Here is an 18,510-nt window from a genome sequence, read left to right on the forward strand (position 1 = left end):
ATAGTAGAGGTAGTGGACTTCCACGCTCTAAAGATAAATTTATTTCAGAGGACAAACTTAGGACTTGAAGAAAAGAAGTGACCATGATAGTAAAAGATTTTAAAAGCATAGAAAATTCGGGGAGTTAGAAAGAAAGCTATGCTTAGTAGGCCCTGGGAAAATGTTAAAAGTAGGCCCTGGGAAACATCAGGCCTAGTGTGTGCTCAATCATGTGGACTTGCACCTTTGTAACCAGTATATGGTAAATGATATAATTGTTAGATGTGATGATGTTTAGATATAATTATTGTTTAATCATAAGAAGAATCATGTGGAACTGTGTTCAAGGGTTTGCGAGGATCACAAGAAATCTATGCTTGGATGAAATCAATGCATACAATAGAACAATGTAAGTTTAACAATTAATATGTAAGTTATATAACGATAGAATGTAAAAACACGTTCATCCCAAACCCATGTCAGAGTCAGATTTGGGTCTGTGCCCCTGACACCAGAGCTTTTCAATAAAAGCACCTGCATATAATCATTCCATGATTATGTGTTCCTGAACGCTAACAACCAGAAGAAACCCAATCCAATTATGATAAAACAACGAGAGAAGGAATTACCAACAGTGAGATTTCTTTATTGTTAAATTTCAATACTATCATCTTTCAATTTCTTAAACTTACTAAACTTCTTTGAACTAATCCTATGTTTTTTAAGAAATAATCTACTTCAAAGTGCTAACATAACCTACTGTTCAATGCTAACTTAAGAAATCCTAAAAAAACTAATCTTCCAGTTGAAATGAAAAATCCTGAGTTCACAGATGTTCTCTTGCTGAAGCAGATGTCTGGTGCCAGTACTCCACTCACTGCTGGTCAAATTCAGAAATGTGGCTCTGAATATGGGCCAGCTTCTTGTGGAGCTACTGGCACCTGCTCCTCATTTCAGAGTAGCTGGGGCTACCCTGTGAAGGAGAAAGCAAAAGAAAATGAGGCCATGCAAACACTTCTGCAGAGCTTAGAAGGTGATGTCCTTTGCTTTGAAAAAGCCTTGAGGCAGACTCAGCAGTTGCCATGGCCCTGCAGGTCTGGTGTCACACGTACCTGTTGTAACTGCTGATAATCTGCTGGGAATCAATGACGCAGCATCTTCAAGAAAAAACAAACAAACAAACAAAAAAAAAACCAAATAAGAAAAAAACATGAAGAATGTTTCACTACCACCTTAAAATGCAACCTTTGGTAAAACACTAAAAGTACACTCAGTCTTGACTCTAGAGATTTCCTTCTCTGTGAGCCACCACTCTTCTGGGAGCTCTGCAAAACAAATCTCCATCTCCCAGCATCACCCAAGATCTGTAATTAAGGCTCTCAATAGGCAACAGAAGCAGCCCATGCTCTAAGACTCTGCTTTGGACACCTCTCACAAACAGCTGTTTCTTCATAGACAGCTCAAACAGGGGCTTTTGGGCAGGGTGTTGCAAAAATCAGACCCAGCCCAAGCAGTGTCTGAGCATATATGCCAATTCCTCAGTTTCCCTCTGTCTCACTGAGCAGCTCCAGGGAATCCAAAACACTGTTGTGATGAAGCACAGTCTTCATGGCTTTATCCTTCTTTACCTGATAGGCTTTGGAGCCTGGAGTCAGAGACTTGCTCCTGAAATTGTCTGAACTTCTTCATGGTCCTGTCAATCTTAAAATATAAATTCCAATATCCCTCATAATTGCATTGAAGTCGTCCTTGTAGCACTGGCATTCCTCCAAGGAGACCATGATTCTGTATTTTATAAAGAAAAAAATGAGACCATTTTTCTCTGAGTGAACTCTAAGAGAGCATTTGAGTATGTTTCTAATCCATAAAACACACATATAATTTGACATCAAGCACAGGGAAATGACAAACACAGACACACAAGCTTTGAGTCAGTAGCTTTGGGACTGACAGTTTCTGCTTTCAAGCTCATGTGCACCAAGAGAATGTAGTCAGGTAACTCTGGGAATCTGCCACATTTCTATGTGGCCCATTTCCAGTTACTAATAGCTTACAATGTAGAGGTTTCATTCATGAGCAGGTGGAGCACATTTAGAAATTATGTGTCCTCATTTCAAATGTCAAAGGAAAAACAAACACAGCAGCTTCATGAAAAGAAGAAACATTACTAAATTATAATCTCTTCCTCTGTAGGAAAAACTTAATTGAGTTACATATGATTATGAAAATTCATCTGCAAAATATTTTTGTAAAGGAATGTATTAACGGAGATGAGTGAACTTTTGAGCTACATTCTTGTCTGTCTAAGGGTAAAGCAGAGTTAAAGATAATATTTGATTCTTCTAGTGTACAGCAGTTACATCACTGAGCTGGGAACTGAGGCATTTCTAACACACAAAAGGAAACAAAGCCACAAAAGCAAACTCTAGACAAGTCAGAAACTACAAGAAGGAACACCCAAAGCACATCAGGTCCTAAGGAGGGAAAAACTCATTAATGCTCAAAGCCACTGATGGGAGTCAAACCTTCTTCATTCCCTTCTCCCTCAAATCAGAACCTGTGAGGTTTATCAAACTCATGATACAAATCCAAGTTAAAGTGGCAATGAGAACAATAGATGCCACTTGCCAACACTCTCACACCAATGCTTCTGCTCCTCTGGGCCTGAAGGTCTGGTTCTTATTGGATGACAAAAACTCCCTCCACGTCAGAATGAATTCCTTCAAACCACCCTGAGATTAATATTGACAAGCAGTAAATTGCTAACAAGTTGAAATTCAGCAGCAGGACAGACAACAACTTGTGCCAAGCATGCATGCCAGGCCTGATACACCTGACTAGCGTGCAGGATAATTTTGAAAAGAAAACCACAGATGCCTTTCCACATTTTGGGCGGTCCCGGAGCAATGTGAGCCAGGGCCCTGCCGTGCCTGCTCCAAAGGCCGCAGCTGCCCCAGATCCCCAGAGCTGCAGGAGGCCTGGCTGCCCCTGCCAACATCTCTGCCCTGACACAAGCTGCCAGCAATTTCCAGGGCTTTATACCACACACACACTTCTCCCTCCTCTCCTGCAAATGCCATGAGGGGATGCAGCAGCACTGCTGCAGCTGAGCCTGTGCAGCTGCACTGCAGGAAGGGAGGGCCCGTCCGGGCCTCACCCACCTCGGTGTTCATCACTGCTCTGAGCCTTGGAGGCCCAACAAAACCTGCTCAAACTCATCCTTTCAGCACAGCAAAGAGATGGACACTGCACCCCACTGAGAGGGGCAAGAGTGAATTGCTATTTGACTCACCTCAAGCAGTCTGCTTGGTTGCTTGTTGCAGAGCATGTGGAGGCAATGGAAGTATCTGTTCTTTTTCCTGCAGAAAAGCAGAATTTTGACACTCTTCATTAGGAGATCATTAAAAGGCCAAAGGATCCCCATTGGACAGTCTTGAGAAAAGTCCTTCAGACCTTTCTTTTCACAAGAAATTATTCAGAAGAAGCAGTAACATTTATTAATGGGGCACACACATTCTTTTCCACAGTAGCCTGTCCTGGGGTTTAGAAAGAGGGAATGGCCACTTTATCCTACAGGTTGTGCATTCCCACAGTGTTAGCCCCAGCTATATAATTTCTCACATATAAAGCATGAGGTGTCATCTGCAGAGCCATTCAATTCTTGCAGCAACAGATGCAGCTTCACAAAAGACAACAGCTTGAGAGAGACCAACATTGAGGTTCTAACAAGAAATGAAGAAGGAAGCTGAGTTCTTCTCACACCATGTTTTATCCCCAATTCCCTGCCAGTTCCAGAGGCCCAAAGTTTGGAGGAGTGCCTGCACTCTTGTCAGCAGGAAAGCCAATTCCATTCTATTGGGCTTACTGGCACTAAGGCTCCAATGACCTGCAGCCAAAACCGATTAACGTGGCAGGATGGGGTTGGAAACAGCTCTGCACTTGTGAATTGCCCTTTGGCTCTTTCCAAAGGCATTTGGGAAGCATTGCACACATAACCTCAAAGCCCTCTTTCAAAGAAATGTTGAAGAGCTACGATGATAATAAAAAGATCTGCCATAAGGAAAAGTCAGCTGAAACAGGAAGGAACACTCAGGACCTTGGTAATCTCTGCTTTCCACTTGAGGTTTTGTGCCAAGCATCAAAGACCCACAGGATCCTTTACGTTCCTTATGAGCTTCCATTGCCCTTATTTACACAAACTAATCTTGTTCAAACTCAGCCATTCTTGCCAATCTTTAGGCCACCTGAGCTTTAAATCTTGAGGAAAGAGCTGTCATGTGATGTTCCATTTGCTTTTGTTGATTTCAGTGTTCAAACTATTACATGGTATAGCAGAAGTATAAAAAGAAGTGTAAATATAGTAATAAAACTGGAGAGAAATACCAATAGTCAGAGCATGTTCAATACAATTTGGCTTTGCTGTGAGCACTTCATTTCCAAAAGTGCAGTTGCTCTCATGGCTCAGTCCACCCAAAAGCTTCAGCCTAAGCCCCAGCTTGAAACACAAACCAGATTTTTTCTTCACCAGCTGGGCAGAATTTTGTTACTGCCTCCTGATAAAAGCTGCTCATGTGTTTATGGATTCAAGCAGAAATCCTTCAAAGGCATCTCAAGGTTTGCAGGTGCCATGTGCATGTCCAGAAGAAATGTGGGAAGACCATCTCAAAGCACCTGTCTCTACAAGCACACCAGCACTTGCAAGAGGCATCTGCACACTCTAAACCTGCCTCCACACCAAACCCAACTTGGAATCTGCAAGGTCAACCTCCAAAAAAGACAAGCGACAGATTTAACAAAGCAACTGAACTCTGCCCTACTGCCTGTGTCCCTGTCATCAGAAATCAAGTGTTCTTTATGCCTTTATCTTTAGCTTTTCAGCACTGTTTTCAGTCTGTACTAGTTCCACAGCTTTTGAAGAAGGAAATTCTGCAGCTGGGATGGAGAGGAACTCACAGCCCAGTTCAAAGTAGATCTCCAGGAAACCACACCCCAGGTTTTGAGCTTTTGGAGTTTCCACGAAAAGGCTGAGTTCAGTGAAAAACCATGGAATCACGGAGATTTGACTGTTTCAGTAAACTAGCCTGAAATCAATGTGTGACAGGTTTGTGCATTCAGCATGCAGTCTTGGAAATCTGCTGATGGAAAAAGCAGTGTCTCATCAACTGTCAGTTTACTAGAAATCAAATGGAAAGAAATAACCCATTCCTTGTGGTTTTGTAATGCCTGGCTCTTCCTTTTAATCAGCTTCTCCCAACAGCAAGCAATTTCACATTTCTTTGTCCTCAACTGGTTTTGCACTACTTAGAGGGAGAATTTCTAAAAATTAATGTCATTTTAGACAAGGTTCCAGCAGCACAGGTTCTGGGCTTTGCTGTTGTTGTCTTTTAAAGCAAGAGTTACAATCTAATGTAATGGCAGGAAAAAAAAAAAAAGAGTCTTGATTTTTCATGACCACACAGCAGGGGTAATGGTAGAGCAGTGATGTAGAGCAGTGCCTTTGTGTATCCAGAGCCAGCTTTCAAAGCTCCCTTGTCACAAGGTGCAAGAGCACAATTAACTATTTCCAAACACTGTCAAAGAAGGATGTTTCCATAAGATGAACCGCCAGAAGAGGAATCTGAGAGAAGCACAGATGGCAGGAAGAAAAGCACTAAGCCTTGGCCTAGCAGAGGTGAAGGTTCGGAATTAGGACACCAGACAAAAACTCCACTGTAGAGACTGTGGGTAAGGAGAATCACTGCTTCCATGGCTTCTAGCCCAAGATGTGGGGACAGCTGTGACCACCCTGTGGATACCCCAGTCTTGGACAGTAGAAAGGTGGTACCTTCAGAGAGACTTGGGGCCTCCACCACCGAGAAGACCAAGGGTGAGGAAGGACTGGCTGGATGACCGAGGGCCCATGTGGGGATGATATCTTCCTGCTGAATGTCTCTCTCTTCCCCTCACCCTGCCTCTCTTCTCTTATTTCTTTCTATCTCCCTACTTTGCATTTCCTGTTCAATAACATTTTTACTCTTGACTGTGGAAAGAGGTGCGCTTGCACCTTAATTGCACCTTAATAACCAAATCTTTACACCACAGTTATGCACACAGGAGTCAGGGAAACCAGCACATTAATACCTTCATCGAAATCCAAGGGATGCAACTGCTTCAGTCTTCCCAATTCCTTTTTCTTCCTGTTTGAATTGGGGATCTCCTCTGCACCCTGGCAGGCACTGGGATGACAGAACTCTGAAATTTCTCTGGTTTTTGCACCACATGAGTGCAGGGGGAAATGGAGCCAACACTTGGAAGCATGTCCAAAAAGCAAAGGGATGTGGAAGGCAGAAAGAAGTAAGAAAAGTGGCCACCAGCTGCTGCCTGGACATGACTGGGCTGGTGACCAATTATCCTTTTCTTGCTTGTCACAGGACTGGTCAAGTCGGAAGCCAGAGGACGTTTCTGCAAGAATAACAACATAATTTGTTCATGAACTTATGAGCAGGGTGAGCTTTTGCTCCCATTCTGAAAAGGCAGCATTTCTGAACTGGCCAAGGTTGAAAACACATCCTTCTTAACTAAAAAGAGCATTCAAACCAGCAAGTACTGCAGGTAAATACAGGCTCTATCTCACCGCTCCTTTCTCATCCTAGCACTTAGCAAGTCCTACTTCAAGTCTGGAGCTAAAATGCTTTGGGAGAAAGACATTCCCATTCAGCAGCTCCATCAAAGTCTTTCCCAAAAGGGAAGGTCCCGTACATTCACATCACAGCTTTTACACCACCAGCAAGTCTGCTAAAATTTACCATACAGTCCAGAAGGTTAAAAATGCACAAAATACCTGAGCAGGTCTTTGCTGGAGTGTCTCTCTCAGAAGGTCCCAGAGATTTCGCTTGACTGGTGTTGGTGGGGTTCTGAGATGGAGCTGATTTTCTGTATGGATGATCCAATAGTTCATGTTAAAAAGCCTGAATATCAACTGTCATAGTTCTTTCCATGCAAGGAAAACAGACCTTCAGTGTCAGGACTCAAGGAAACAGCATGAAGTTGAGTTCAGGAAGCTTTAGGCAGGATATCATGAAAACATGCATGGCTCAGAGAGTGCTTGAGCACTGCAACAGGCTCCCCAGGCCAGTGGTCACTGCACAAAGAGCTTAAGAAGGATTTGGACAACTCTTTGGGCACAGGGTGTGATTCTCGTGGTGTCTGTGCAGGACCAGGATCCTGGCAGGTCCCTGCTACCTCAGCATATTCTAAGAATCTTGGCTTCATTGCCAGGGCTTTTTTTTTTTCCCGTTCTCTGAACGACTGAATATTAACTTCAAATTCTGTCTGACTATGTCAGTGTAGCCAGCCAATCAGTCTGAAGGGTTTGAAATAGATGTTCCTTCAGACTGAAGGAATTCTCCTTTGGATTCCACTTGGCTACCTATGGGCAGACATTTCAGAAAACAAATCTTCATTATGGTTGCTGCATGCACACTAGAGAAATATGATTGTTCCTGAATTGGGTGTGAGCACCCAAATTGAGCTCAACAATATCTTTTTGCACAGAGCTGAATTATTCCCTGCCACATGAGTTTTAAGCCATATTAATGTTTCACCAATTGGAAACAACCAAGTATCTCCATTCATATCCAGCAAGAGTTCCTTTGAAAAAAACACATTTAGTGGTTTAGTCACAATATGTAAGGAGAGGGGGTCATGGTACCCCTGGTGGACGGCCCCTTCTTCCCTGAGAGCCAATTCCCTTTGCCCTGCCCCTTGCTACTGACCCTGCACACACCCCTGCTTAAACCTTGTGCAAAGGACATGGCTCATCTTTTGTCTCTGGTTCCCCTTTGCTCTGCTCCAATAAACCTCACTGGAAGTGACCTTATAAAAGGCCTCTCTGTTTCTCTGCAGCTATTACTAGTTGTAAGAAGCAACTCATCTGTACTGCAGAGTCACCAAGGCCTTGGTGTGCTTTCCTAGAGTGCAGGAATCTGTGCAGGGATTGAGGCCAATGCTTAGTATTCCAAGAGTGTTTATCAGCTGGGCATTAGCAGTGACAAAATGCCTGCTACTGCAGGAACATGCAGCAGAGGGGCTGCAGGCTTCCTCCTGAGAATTGCCTGCAGGGCAGTCCTATCTGGAAATGCCACATGGATGTGTCTCTTTGATGCATCTTCCTAAGCATACAACTAAAATATCAAACAGGGATTGTAAAAAAAGTGTGGTGGTTTTCTTCTTTTGGGGCACTCTGAAAACAACTCTTCCTCTCTGATACCTCAGGATTGTTCTAACAATGTAATGTTTTAACTTTTAGGGCACATTGAAAAGACCTCTTCCTCTCTTATTTGTGCTATCAACTGATGTTCTCATCCAGAAGGTCAGGCTAACCAAAATGTAGAATTCTTATCAAACCCAAACTGCAGAAGGAACAGTAGAAGTACTAACAGTCATAAAAACAACACCAGCATTAAACCAGCCCCACAGCCTATCAAGTTCTGGGAAGTATTTTGTCTCCAATGACTGGTGACAAGTCAGGAGTCTAAAGGGAATCCAGGAAGCCAAGTGTTCTCATCAGTTTGGCCAGACTAGCACACACACCTTCACAGAGCCATTGGCTGGGTTGCAGCCTTCTGCTGCTTGCAAAACAATCCCTGCTCTTGTCTTCACTGCACAGGGAAGCTCAGCAAAGCCCACCCACTCCCAACTGCCCTCAAAGGCAAAAGGAACGCCCCAAAGTGCTGTCTGGCTGCCCCCAAGTACAACACTGGCTTCTGTAGAGATCCACAATATCTGTCTTGTTGCCATGATAATTTAGGGAAAAAGCCTCTGCTAGGATTTTTCCTGTCCTGAGGGGCTGAGAGCCTCAGGAAAGAAATGTAAACAATGGCTATCTGCTGCTGTGGAATGCCATGGGTGCATCTTCTATTAGTTCATGTAGATTGTTTTCAATCAGTGACCAATCACAGCCACCTGTGCCAAGGCTGTGAGCAGTCACAGGTTTTTGTTATTGATTCCTATTCTATTCTTGTCTTTGTAGCCTTCTGATCTTCTTCTCTCTGTTCTTTTAGTATAGTTGTAATGTAGTATTTTAGTGTAATATAATAAACCAGCCTTCTGATGAAAATGGAGTCAAGCCTCGTGTCCTCGTCCAAAGGGTCGCAGTTTAAACAAGAGAGCCTCTCACTGGTTTTGCTTTCAAACTAGGACACAAATCCATCTCTTTATTTGAACACAGGAATGGGCCATTGCCTACCTGCAAGCGGGAGTTGGAAGTGGGGGGAGGGTGGGGTGGGGTGGGGTGGGGTGTCACCTTCAGTGTTGCCTAGAGGGCAAGGCCAGGGGGCTCAGGGGCAGAGGAAGGGATGCGTTGGTCTCAGGAGGTGCTGGAAGGTGCTGGGCTGGTCCTGGGGTCCCTAGCGGAACTCGGGTTGGCTGGGATGGGACAGACGGAGAGAAAAAAAGGAATGAAGGCAGCTTGGGGAGGCCCATGGGGAGAGCAGGTGGCAGTGGGATCTACGGGGCAATAAGAGGCTTCCTTGTCGACGGTTGTTCTGGGGTCCTCTTCACAGAACACTTGAGAGGGCTGTCCAGGCCGTTCCTGCTGCTGGAGGGGCTGCTCACACTGTCTGGGTGTGAGGTGCAGCCACCGTCTGCCAACTCTGTCCCGAGGTGCTCCTGTGCAGAGAGGAGGTGGCTGAGGCCCCAGCTGCCAGTGGCACACAGGGACCCTCGTGCACAGCAGGGCCCAGAGCTGGCAAGGCTCCCCAGCACGGCTGGAGCTGCTGGCACAGCTGGGCCCAGCTGGACAGCTGCCCCTCAAGGCCCCGGCCAGCAGGGCACGGCTCTGGGCAGGGTCCCTGGCCAGGAGCGGGCCCCAGAGCGCCTCTGCCTTTCAAGGGCAATCTCGGCCCTGCTCTTTCTCCTCCCCACCTCCCTCTGCCTCTGCCCCGTGCCCCTGGGGCTGCTCTTGGCCAGGCAGCCTCAGTGGGAGCCAGCTCTGGCTGCAGCCCCAGCGGGGCCCCCAGGACAAGGCCCAGCAATTGAGAGGCCAATGGAAGCACTGGGCAGCAGCAGAACCCTCAGCAGAGTTATTTGGACAATCATGGACTGGCCACAACCCCACTGCAGTCTCAATGGGAATGTTCCCTGACCACGTTAGACTTTCAAAAGAAGCTGTTTGAGGGGGAGAGCAACAAAACACTCACTGTTTTCTCTTCCAGGAATACCCGATTCCAAAGCAGCCCAACATGAAGACAAGCTCCAAAGAAAGCACGCCTCCCAGGAACCCTAGCCAGCAGACTGTTCCCTGACAGAAACCCCTTCCGAGGCCATCCTGGGCATTGGGAACAGGTCTTGTGGTGCCGGCTGCATCTGTGGGAGCGATGGGGAGCGTGAGCCCGTGCTGTGCTGCACTGCTGAGCTGGCAGCACGGTGGATACGGGCAGGACGTTCTCTGTTTCCCCCAGAGCTGGGGCCTGCAGGCACCTTGCCGGCCCTTGGCACAGGCTGTGCCAGCCAACAAAGCCCAGCAGGCCGGGAGGAGAGCCCGGGGGCAGTGCAGCTGCTTGGGCAGTGGCTGCTGCCAGGGACACGGGCCAAAGCCATCCCTGAGCAGCCACTGCCAGCCCTGGCCCTCCCTGCCCCGTGACAGCTCCCCCAGCCCCAGGGGACAGGCTCAGGCCCTGTCAGGACCCAGCGCAGCCCCTGCTCAGTCGGGAGCCAGGGCTGGCTCTGGCCCTGGGCTGGCGGCAGGGCTCCCGCTCGGGGCTGCTCCTGTGCCTTGGGCCTCTGGGCACTCAGGGCCAGCTCCGCAGCAGCTGCAGCGCCAGGGACCTTGCTGCACCAGTCCCGTTTCCCCGGGGCTCTGAACCAGCTCCAGAGGCCTGGAAGCCCAGGCGCCTCCAGCTTTGGCTGCTGCCGGGCCGGGCAAGGGCAGGCCCTGGGGGAAGAGCTGCTGCCACACAGCCCCGGCCAGGGCTGAGCCCGGCACAGCAATTACCTGCTGTGCCTGTGCCCGTGTCTGGCATCGCCTTCCTTCCCGCAGCAGGGGCTGCCAATGAGCCACTGCTTCTCCCTGAGTGTTCCTCCTCCTGAACAGCCTTTTGGTCCATCACTTGAAAAAGGAAAAAAGGGACAACTGGATCAAATGGAAATATTCCCCACTGGGGAGGTGGCACCTTCAGGAGGCAATGCTTGTCTAAGTCACAGGTAAAGATCAGGAAAAAGCCCAGGTAATTGGGGCTGGGCCAGTGCGCTCCCTTGTGCAAACAGCTGCACCGCCTGATCTTCTCAGAGACTGGGAAATGGCAGGGGATCTCAGGCCCACAGTACAGTTGGGGCACCCTGTCAGCTAATGCCAAATTCCATCCTGCAGAGGCTGGGGAGGAATTGCAGCCAGGCCAGGCTGGGAAACAGCGCTGCAGGATGTGAAAGCAGCAGCAGGGCAGCGAGGCTGCCATGGATCCCTTCCCGCTGTGCCGGGCACGGCGTGTCCAGATGTGCAGCCAAAGCCCCCGGCTGCTGAGTCCCAGGGGGAGCATGAAGGAAAGGCACCCACCTTGTCCTCCGGGTGCTTCCTTCTGTGTTTGTCTCAGGAATTCATCTGAGTCATGAGACTTTTTGGCTGCAGTATCTTGGGTCTTTCCTTTTGGAGGACCTTAAGAGAAAGTAGTTCCATTTCCCAGGAATGCATCCCACAAAAGCGGGGCTCAGCCTGTGGGGTCAGCAGGGACACACTACTCACCCCTGCCATGGGAGCTGGGTTGGGGCCAAGCATCCAGCCCTGGAGCTTGAGAAGTCCTCCCTGCAGACACACCTGTAACTCAACAGCCACAGAAGCTTCTGCCATCTCTGCTGATCTGCACGGGCACCACTGAGCCGCAGCAGCGGTGAGGGGATCGTGCAGGGCGCGGGCACACACGTGCATGGTTCTGTGCTGGCACCTGCAGCGCTGCCTCCCTGGCCCAGCTTTGGGCTCTGAGCTGGCAGCTCTCCCAGGGGAAAGGCCTTGACCTACCCTCAGCATCTCCCAGAGCCTCAGTCCTGGATGTGGGGCCTTCACCGGCAGGTTCAGCTGCAAAGAAAGGCAGGACAGAAGAGCTCCTGTGGCACTGCAGGAGATCCTCAGGCTGCCCACAAGGCTCAGCCCCGGGGCACAGCCCTGGGCCCGGCCCCTTCCCTCTCTGCTCTTCTCTGTGACTGCACAGAGCACACGGAAGCACACACTGGCACAGCACACGGGAGGAAGATTGAAAGCTAAATGCTCCTTCCTCCCACTGACAGTGATCCTGTGGGATCCCTCAGGGCTCCAGAAGGGAGCAGGGCAAGGTTTCCAGATTCTTTCAACCTTAAGATTATATTAAGAGAAATGGTTTATAAGTGAGCTTCTGTTGCACTGACCCTGATTATTCACTAGGGAAAGGCAGAATGAAAACTTGCCTCCAGCATCCTCCAGGAACTTCAAACCATCATTCATCAGGATTTCCTGAGAACCCATGTCACGATTCCAGTCTAGAAGGGAACGGAGATCAGAACCATTTCCATGGTGTGCTGGGATCCCCTTCTGCCACAGGGAACTGGGCAATGCAGGGGTGTTGGGTAAGGCTGTGGGAGCCAGATGTGAATGGACATGGCCAAAGGTGCACAGGGGCCTGGGGAGCTCTGGGCTGGCTCCTGCTCACTCTCCAAACTCTTTGCAGGCCCTTTGCAACATCTCTGGAGGGGTGGCTGGAGTATCCCACGGCCCGTGGGGTCTCTCTCCCTCAGACACAGAGGAAACCCTCCCTAAAGCCCTGGGCAAAACCATCCCCAGCGCTTCCCAGGGAGCAGGGAGCGCTGTCCCGGGAAAGGGCAGCCAGGCTGCCGGCTCACCTGCTCGCCACGCTTGCAGCGGAGCAGCCTGGGCAGCCCTGGCAGGCAGGGCCACGGCCAGGAGCAGCAGGAGTAGGAGGCGCAGAGCAAGGGCCATGGTGCCTTGTCCTCCGCCAGTCCTGCAGCTCTTGCTGCCACCGCTGTCCCGACACCGCTGTCCCAACGTCAGCACCGCTGCTGCCACCGCTGCTGCTGCCGCAACAGTTGTGCTCAGGGACTGACTGCTGGCTCCTTGTGCTGCTCTGCAACCACGGGGCTCTGGCACCTCTGGCACCTCTGTGACCTCAGGGCCTGCTGAGAGCTCAGCCTGCTGTGACCCCAGAGCCCTGCTGTGACCTCATGGCCTCAGCTCTACCCCCAGAGTGTGCGCCTGTCCGCATGAATGGACTGCCCTGATTGTAAATGTTTTGCTTTATCAAAGGGCCACTGCTCAGCAAAACCTTTCTTTTGCCTGCTGACATTGCTGGTCAGGCTGCGTCCCTCAAGATGCTCTTATTGTTGCAGTTCAAATTTATTTTATTGATTTCATTTTAAGTGTTGCTTAAGGGCTCTGTTATCCCCCATTTTTTTCCTGACTTGGTTTACCTGTGGGTTTTACCCTCCCTCCAAACTGTCCCTCGTGCCCTTCCCCACCCCTTGTTCCAGCTCTTTCCCTGCCTGTCAAAGCAACCCAGCCCCTTGGTTCCCAAACCTTTGGGCCAATCCCTGACTGCAACTCCCCTTTGGAATTCCCCTACTCCTGGGAGCCCCATTGGCCCTTGTGACCCATCCTCTCCACCCTCCTACCCCAACTGGCCCCAGACACTTGATGTAATCCCCTCACTCCTCTCCTGAGGATTCCCTATTGCTTCATTGTTTGCACCCACCCCATGACTTGTATGTGTAAAAAACCCCTTGGGCAGTACAGCTAGGGGCTTTTCATCCTGTTCTCTTCGCCTGGACTTAGTTGTTCCTTGCGGAACCTGAAGACGGGACGCCTCCTCCTTTCTCCTGTGCCTCGTCCCTGTCGTGGCTTGTGTCTGGCACTGGAGAGCAAGTGGCACTATGTTGCCAGGATTTTTAGTGAAAAAGCCTCTGCTAGGATTTTTCCTGTCCTGAGGAGCTGAGGGCCCCAGGAAAGAAATGTAAACAATAACTGTCTGCTGCTGTGGAGTGCCACAGGTGAATCTTCCATTGGTCCATGTGGATTGTTTTCAATCAGTGACCAATCACAGCCACCTGTGCCAAGGCTGTGAGCAGTCACAGGATTTTTGTTATTCATTCCTATTCTATTCTTGTCTTTGTAGCCTTCTGATCTTCTTCTCTCTGTTCTTTTTAGTATAGTTGTAATGTAGTATTTTAGTATAATATATATCATAATAAATCAACCTTCTGATCAACATGGAGTCAAGCCTCGTGTCCTTGCACCAAGAGTCCAAGTCAAAGCAACAATTGGTGACCCCTGGACGTGTGAAACTGATGGTCACCCCAAGAGTGACCACGGAGTCCAGCCTGGAGCTGAAGAAACGAGACCCTGAAGATGGGCAGAGTTCACAGCCAAGGCGAACAGGAGAACCTGTTGGACTTTCCTGGAGATTGTGTCCAGAGACCGCAGAGCAGCAGAGCTGCACAGCTGGATCCACAAGGACACTGTCTAGAGGTACTGTTATTTTTTCCCTTCCTGAAGATCCTGCCATTCGCAAAAGGTGGGAGGAAAGTTGGAAAAATGTACCTTAAGAAGCTCAGGTTCCGTTTACTGCGTCAGAGGAGAAAGTTATTAAACTCTGGCACAGATGGGGACGCGAGGACGGAGTTAATAGTCTGTGGGAGAGACTGTGTGTTGAGTTTTTCAGATGGGCAAAATTTCATGGATTTTTTACAAATGTAGCATACTCCCTCGATTTATATCTTTGGGAGTTCATGGACGCTGCTTTTGACTGGACAATGGACCAGGGTGTTACACTCCCAACAATATATGGAGTGCACCTATGGCTTTTTTTCTGTATTTTGGAAAAAAGGAAGGCTGCGGGGGACGTCCTGGCCTGGTTTGGTCGCGCTCCGTACCCGCCAGGTTCGGCACGAGAGAAGCCTCTCCAAAAAGACGAACCGCGGGTTCCCAGCCCCCCCGCACTGCCCACAGCTGAGCAAAAGTTTTTCTCTGTTCCTTCGGAGCAGACAGAGCTGCCTTTCCCCCCAGATCCTTCTCTGGGGGGGGATGGGGAGCCGAGCCCGCCGCTTTCCGGGCCGGCCCCGCCCGCTCCACCGCGGAACTCTCCGCTTTCTCCACCCCGGGAGGGGGAGGACCCGGAACCGCCTCCCGCCGATCCGCCCGTGTTGCCAGGCAACGCGATCAACAACAGTGATTCCCCGGCTGTGCTGCTGTTCCCGGGAGCTGCAGGAGCTGCCTCCGTGCCTTCTTTCTCTGCATCCCAGCCGGCAACTGAATTCGCAACGGTGCAGGCGGCGCCGGCGAGAGCCGACCCCGCTCCGAGCCCGCCGCCCCCGCCTGTCCCGCCGCTCCCTGCCGATCCAATTGCAGTGCAAGAGCTTGCCGAGAATGGTGCTGAGCCCACGGAAACGCCTCAAGAGTCGACACCAGCGCCCGTGCTGCTCGCACCACCCACCCCAGTTGTCCCGCAGGTTTCCGAAACTCCGTCATTCACATCAGACCCTGCGAAGAGCCTGTCCTTCCGTGGAGGACGCATGGCCCTCCAGCTAACTGCAGGAGCAGTTCGGCTGGCTGTGTTCAAAATCAGTGTGGTTTCTGGGTCATTTCGTGTGTGCTCGGGGGCTTCTCCCTGGGGGTTGGGGTGCCTGCCTTCCCCCGAGCGCCCCAGCGGCGTGGGGGAGTTGGCTCCTGTGGCATCTGCCTCTGGTCCCCAGCCCAGTGGGGATGGGGGTGGTGCCGAGGGGCAGAATGCAGGAGAAGTGCCATTTGCCTTGCAGGAGCAAGAGAAACAGAGCAAAGCAAGCATTGCTCGCTTGCTCTGGGGACAAGAAACCCTCAGATCTGGGATGACAATTTCTGAGAATGCTTCTCTTCCCGAGCTGTCGGTGTGCACCGGTGCTGCTGGGGGGAAGAAGCATAGGGTCATTTCTGCTCTCAAGATGCTGGCAGCATGGTCCTGCCAGGTTCTGAGCATGCAGAGCCCGCCTCACAGGCTGGTTCTGGGCCGTTTGGCTCATTTCCCTGGGCCGGGGCCACTGCCCCGCCCAGTGCTGGGTTTGGGGACTTTGCTTTCCTCACAGGGACCTGGGCCACCATTCTGTGAGCCAGGTCTGGGTTCTCTGGTCCGTCCACCAGGACCAGGGCCACCCAAGGGTCCTAGAGACCCTCTGCTGCTGCTACTCTTCTTCCTTCAAAAAAAAAAAAAAAAAAAAAAAAAATTATAAAGAAAAGTGGAAAGAGCTAGCAGCTCAAAAGCATTGAAAAGCCAAAAATTAGCCTCAGCCCATGTGGTTCAATGAAGGGCTGTGGCCAGGGCATTCTAGAAATTTTCTCTGAATTGTTTTGTGATTGTCAATGAATTTTTCATAATTCTTGTTTTCTTTAGCAGTTCTTTGTTTCAGAATTCTGCAAGCCTGTTTCAGGACCAAAGGGGACTTCCAGAGATGTCAAAGAGGAACATCTTCAGTCCATGGACTCTGTCCTGAAACTCAGCTGTTTGGACTTGAAACAATGAACTTTCTCTGCATGTGTTTTTGCATTTTCTTATATTTTTAAGATTGTTTTAGTGATATGATAGAATTTGATGTTTGATAAGTGAAGAATTTCCCTGAATGTTCTACAGGGGAAGAGTTTCCCTGACCATTCCACATCAGCAGATGATTGAGATTTTGATTGGCAACAGATGAACCTCAAGAGGTGTTGTTCTCTCTTTGGCAAAGCCCTAGTAGAAGAGATTGCAAACATTTCTTTTTCTATTTAATTTAATAATTTAAAAGGGTGAGATGTTGCCAGGATTTTTAGTGAAAAAGCCTCTGCTAGGATTTTTCCTGTCCTGAGGAGCTGAGGGCCTCAGGAAAGAAATGTAAACAATAACTATCTACTGCTGTGGAGTGCACAGGTGAATCTTCCATTGGTCCATGTGGATTGTTTTCAATCAGTGACCAATCACAGCCACCTGTGCCAAGGCTGTGAGCAGTCACAGGATTTTTGTTATTCATTCCTATTCTATTCTTGTCTTTGTAGCCTTCTGATCTTCTTCTCTCTGTGCTTTTTAGTATAGTTATAATGTAGCATTTTAGTATAATATATATCATAATAAATCAGCCTTCTGATCAACATGGAGTCAAGCCTTGTGTCCTCGCACCAGGGGTCTCAGCCTAAGCAACAGGCTGCACTCAGCCTTGGCTGGGAGGATGATCTGTACCAGGGGAGAGCAGAAAGCTGGCACGGTGAGCAGAACATGCTGAGAGCACTGCAGTGCAGAGAATGATACTGCCCCTGAAGTGCAAAAAGCTTGAAAGCATAGAATTCTGTGCAGCACTGTGGTACAAATTTTCTCTTCTAGAACATGTCCCTTTTTGTATTCTGTAGACGAATTATCAGGATTTATGAAATTGTCCTGGCTTGTAAAATAAGCATGTATTCTATTTTGCCATCTGTTGGGGGTTAGGCAGTTTTTTCTTATCTCTTTCAGGAACCGAGGCCCAGCTGCTCCTTCGCCGCATTTTCGGAAGGGATCTACACCCTTCTGCAGATCGCCGCTCCAGGAGGAGCAGCCACCATTTGGCTGGACTGCTATCAGCACCCTGACTTCTCAGGGTGCCAGGTTTTTCTCACTCTGCCAGTGGTTGTTTTGCTTGTGTTAAATTACATTGTTATTTAGTTTTTTTCCAGTAAAGAACTGTTATTCCCGTTCCCATATCTTTGCCTGAGAGCCCCTTTTTAATTCTGAAGTTGTGATAATTCGGAGGGAGGGGGTTTACCTTCTCCATTTCACAGGAGGCTTTTGCCTTCCTTCACAGGCTCCTGTCTTTTCAAACCAAGACAAAAATGCATTGGGATTTTTTCTTAAGGTTTTTGGGAGAACTCTCAAGTTTATTTTTGTTTCCATACTACAAATAGTATTCATAGAGATTTCTTTTTATTCTTCTGTTGTGAATATTAGGGAACAATAATTTTTCAGTTCTTAGGGATATTGTGATTCGTATACTTAGAAAGGAAATGTAATAAATAGGTATGATTCATGCTGATAAAATTGAAACAGTAATCAATATTGATACTGTAATTAATGTTTGGAAATAATAAAAGAGTTGAAGGTGCAATGCCAAGAAAGAAAGGGAGATGAGAGCTCCCCCCGCGCCCTTCTCCTGCAGATGTTCAGAACAGGAAGATGCAAGAGATAACTATTACTAAATTTAGTTTGAAGAGGAAAATTTGGTTGGACACCAGGAAAATGTTAATTACATGAGATTTGATGCTTTAATGTTAGAACATAAGATTGGCTACACTATACCAGCCTGGTGCACATGTGTAACCCAAAAGTTGAACTAAAGGACACCGAGGAAGAGGAGAGGCCTTCCTCAAAAAAGACCCCAAAGAGTGGCGCAACACCCTAAAAGGATGGTGGAGCATGCGTGGTAAAGGTGATGATGAGGGTGGTGATACAAGTGTGGTGAATCGAAAATGGGAGGAAATGGTAATGGCATACAGCATAAAAAGGGGAATTCAGGCTTGAAAAGCTTGTATGTGAGGTGACGGGG

At 48.7% G+C, this 18,510-nt stretch overlaps 1 long non-coding RNA gene across 1 annotated transcript; it reads right to left on the reverse strand.

Moving 5' to 3' along the window:
• Window positions 1-490: 490 nt before the first annotated feature.
• Window positions 491-6,442, reverse strand: LOC135290693 (uncharacterized). Its single transcript, XR_010353464.1, has 5 exons — window positions 6,100-6,442; window positions 3,272-3,338; window positions 1,608-1,764; window positions 1,092-1,136; window positions 491-952 (listed from the first exon to the last, which is right to left on the reverse strand). It is a non-coding gene; the product is annotated as an uncharacterized LOC135290693 (long non-coding RNA).
• Window positions 6,443-18,510: the final 12,068 nt, after the last annotated feature.

This window comes from Passer domesticus, chromosome Z (genome assembly GCF_036417665.1).
Source record: "Passer domesticus isolate bPasDom1 chromosome Z, bPasDom1.hap1, whole genome shotgun sequence".
Taxonomy (NCBI): Eukaryota; Metazoa; Chordata; class Aves; order Passeriformes; family Passeridae; genus Passer; species Passer domesticus.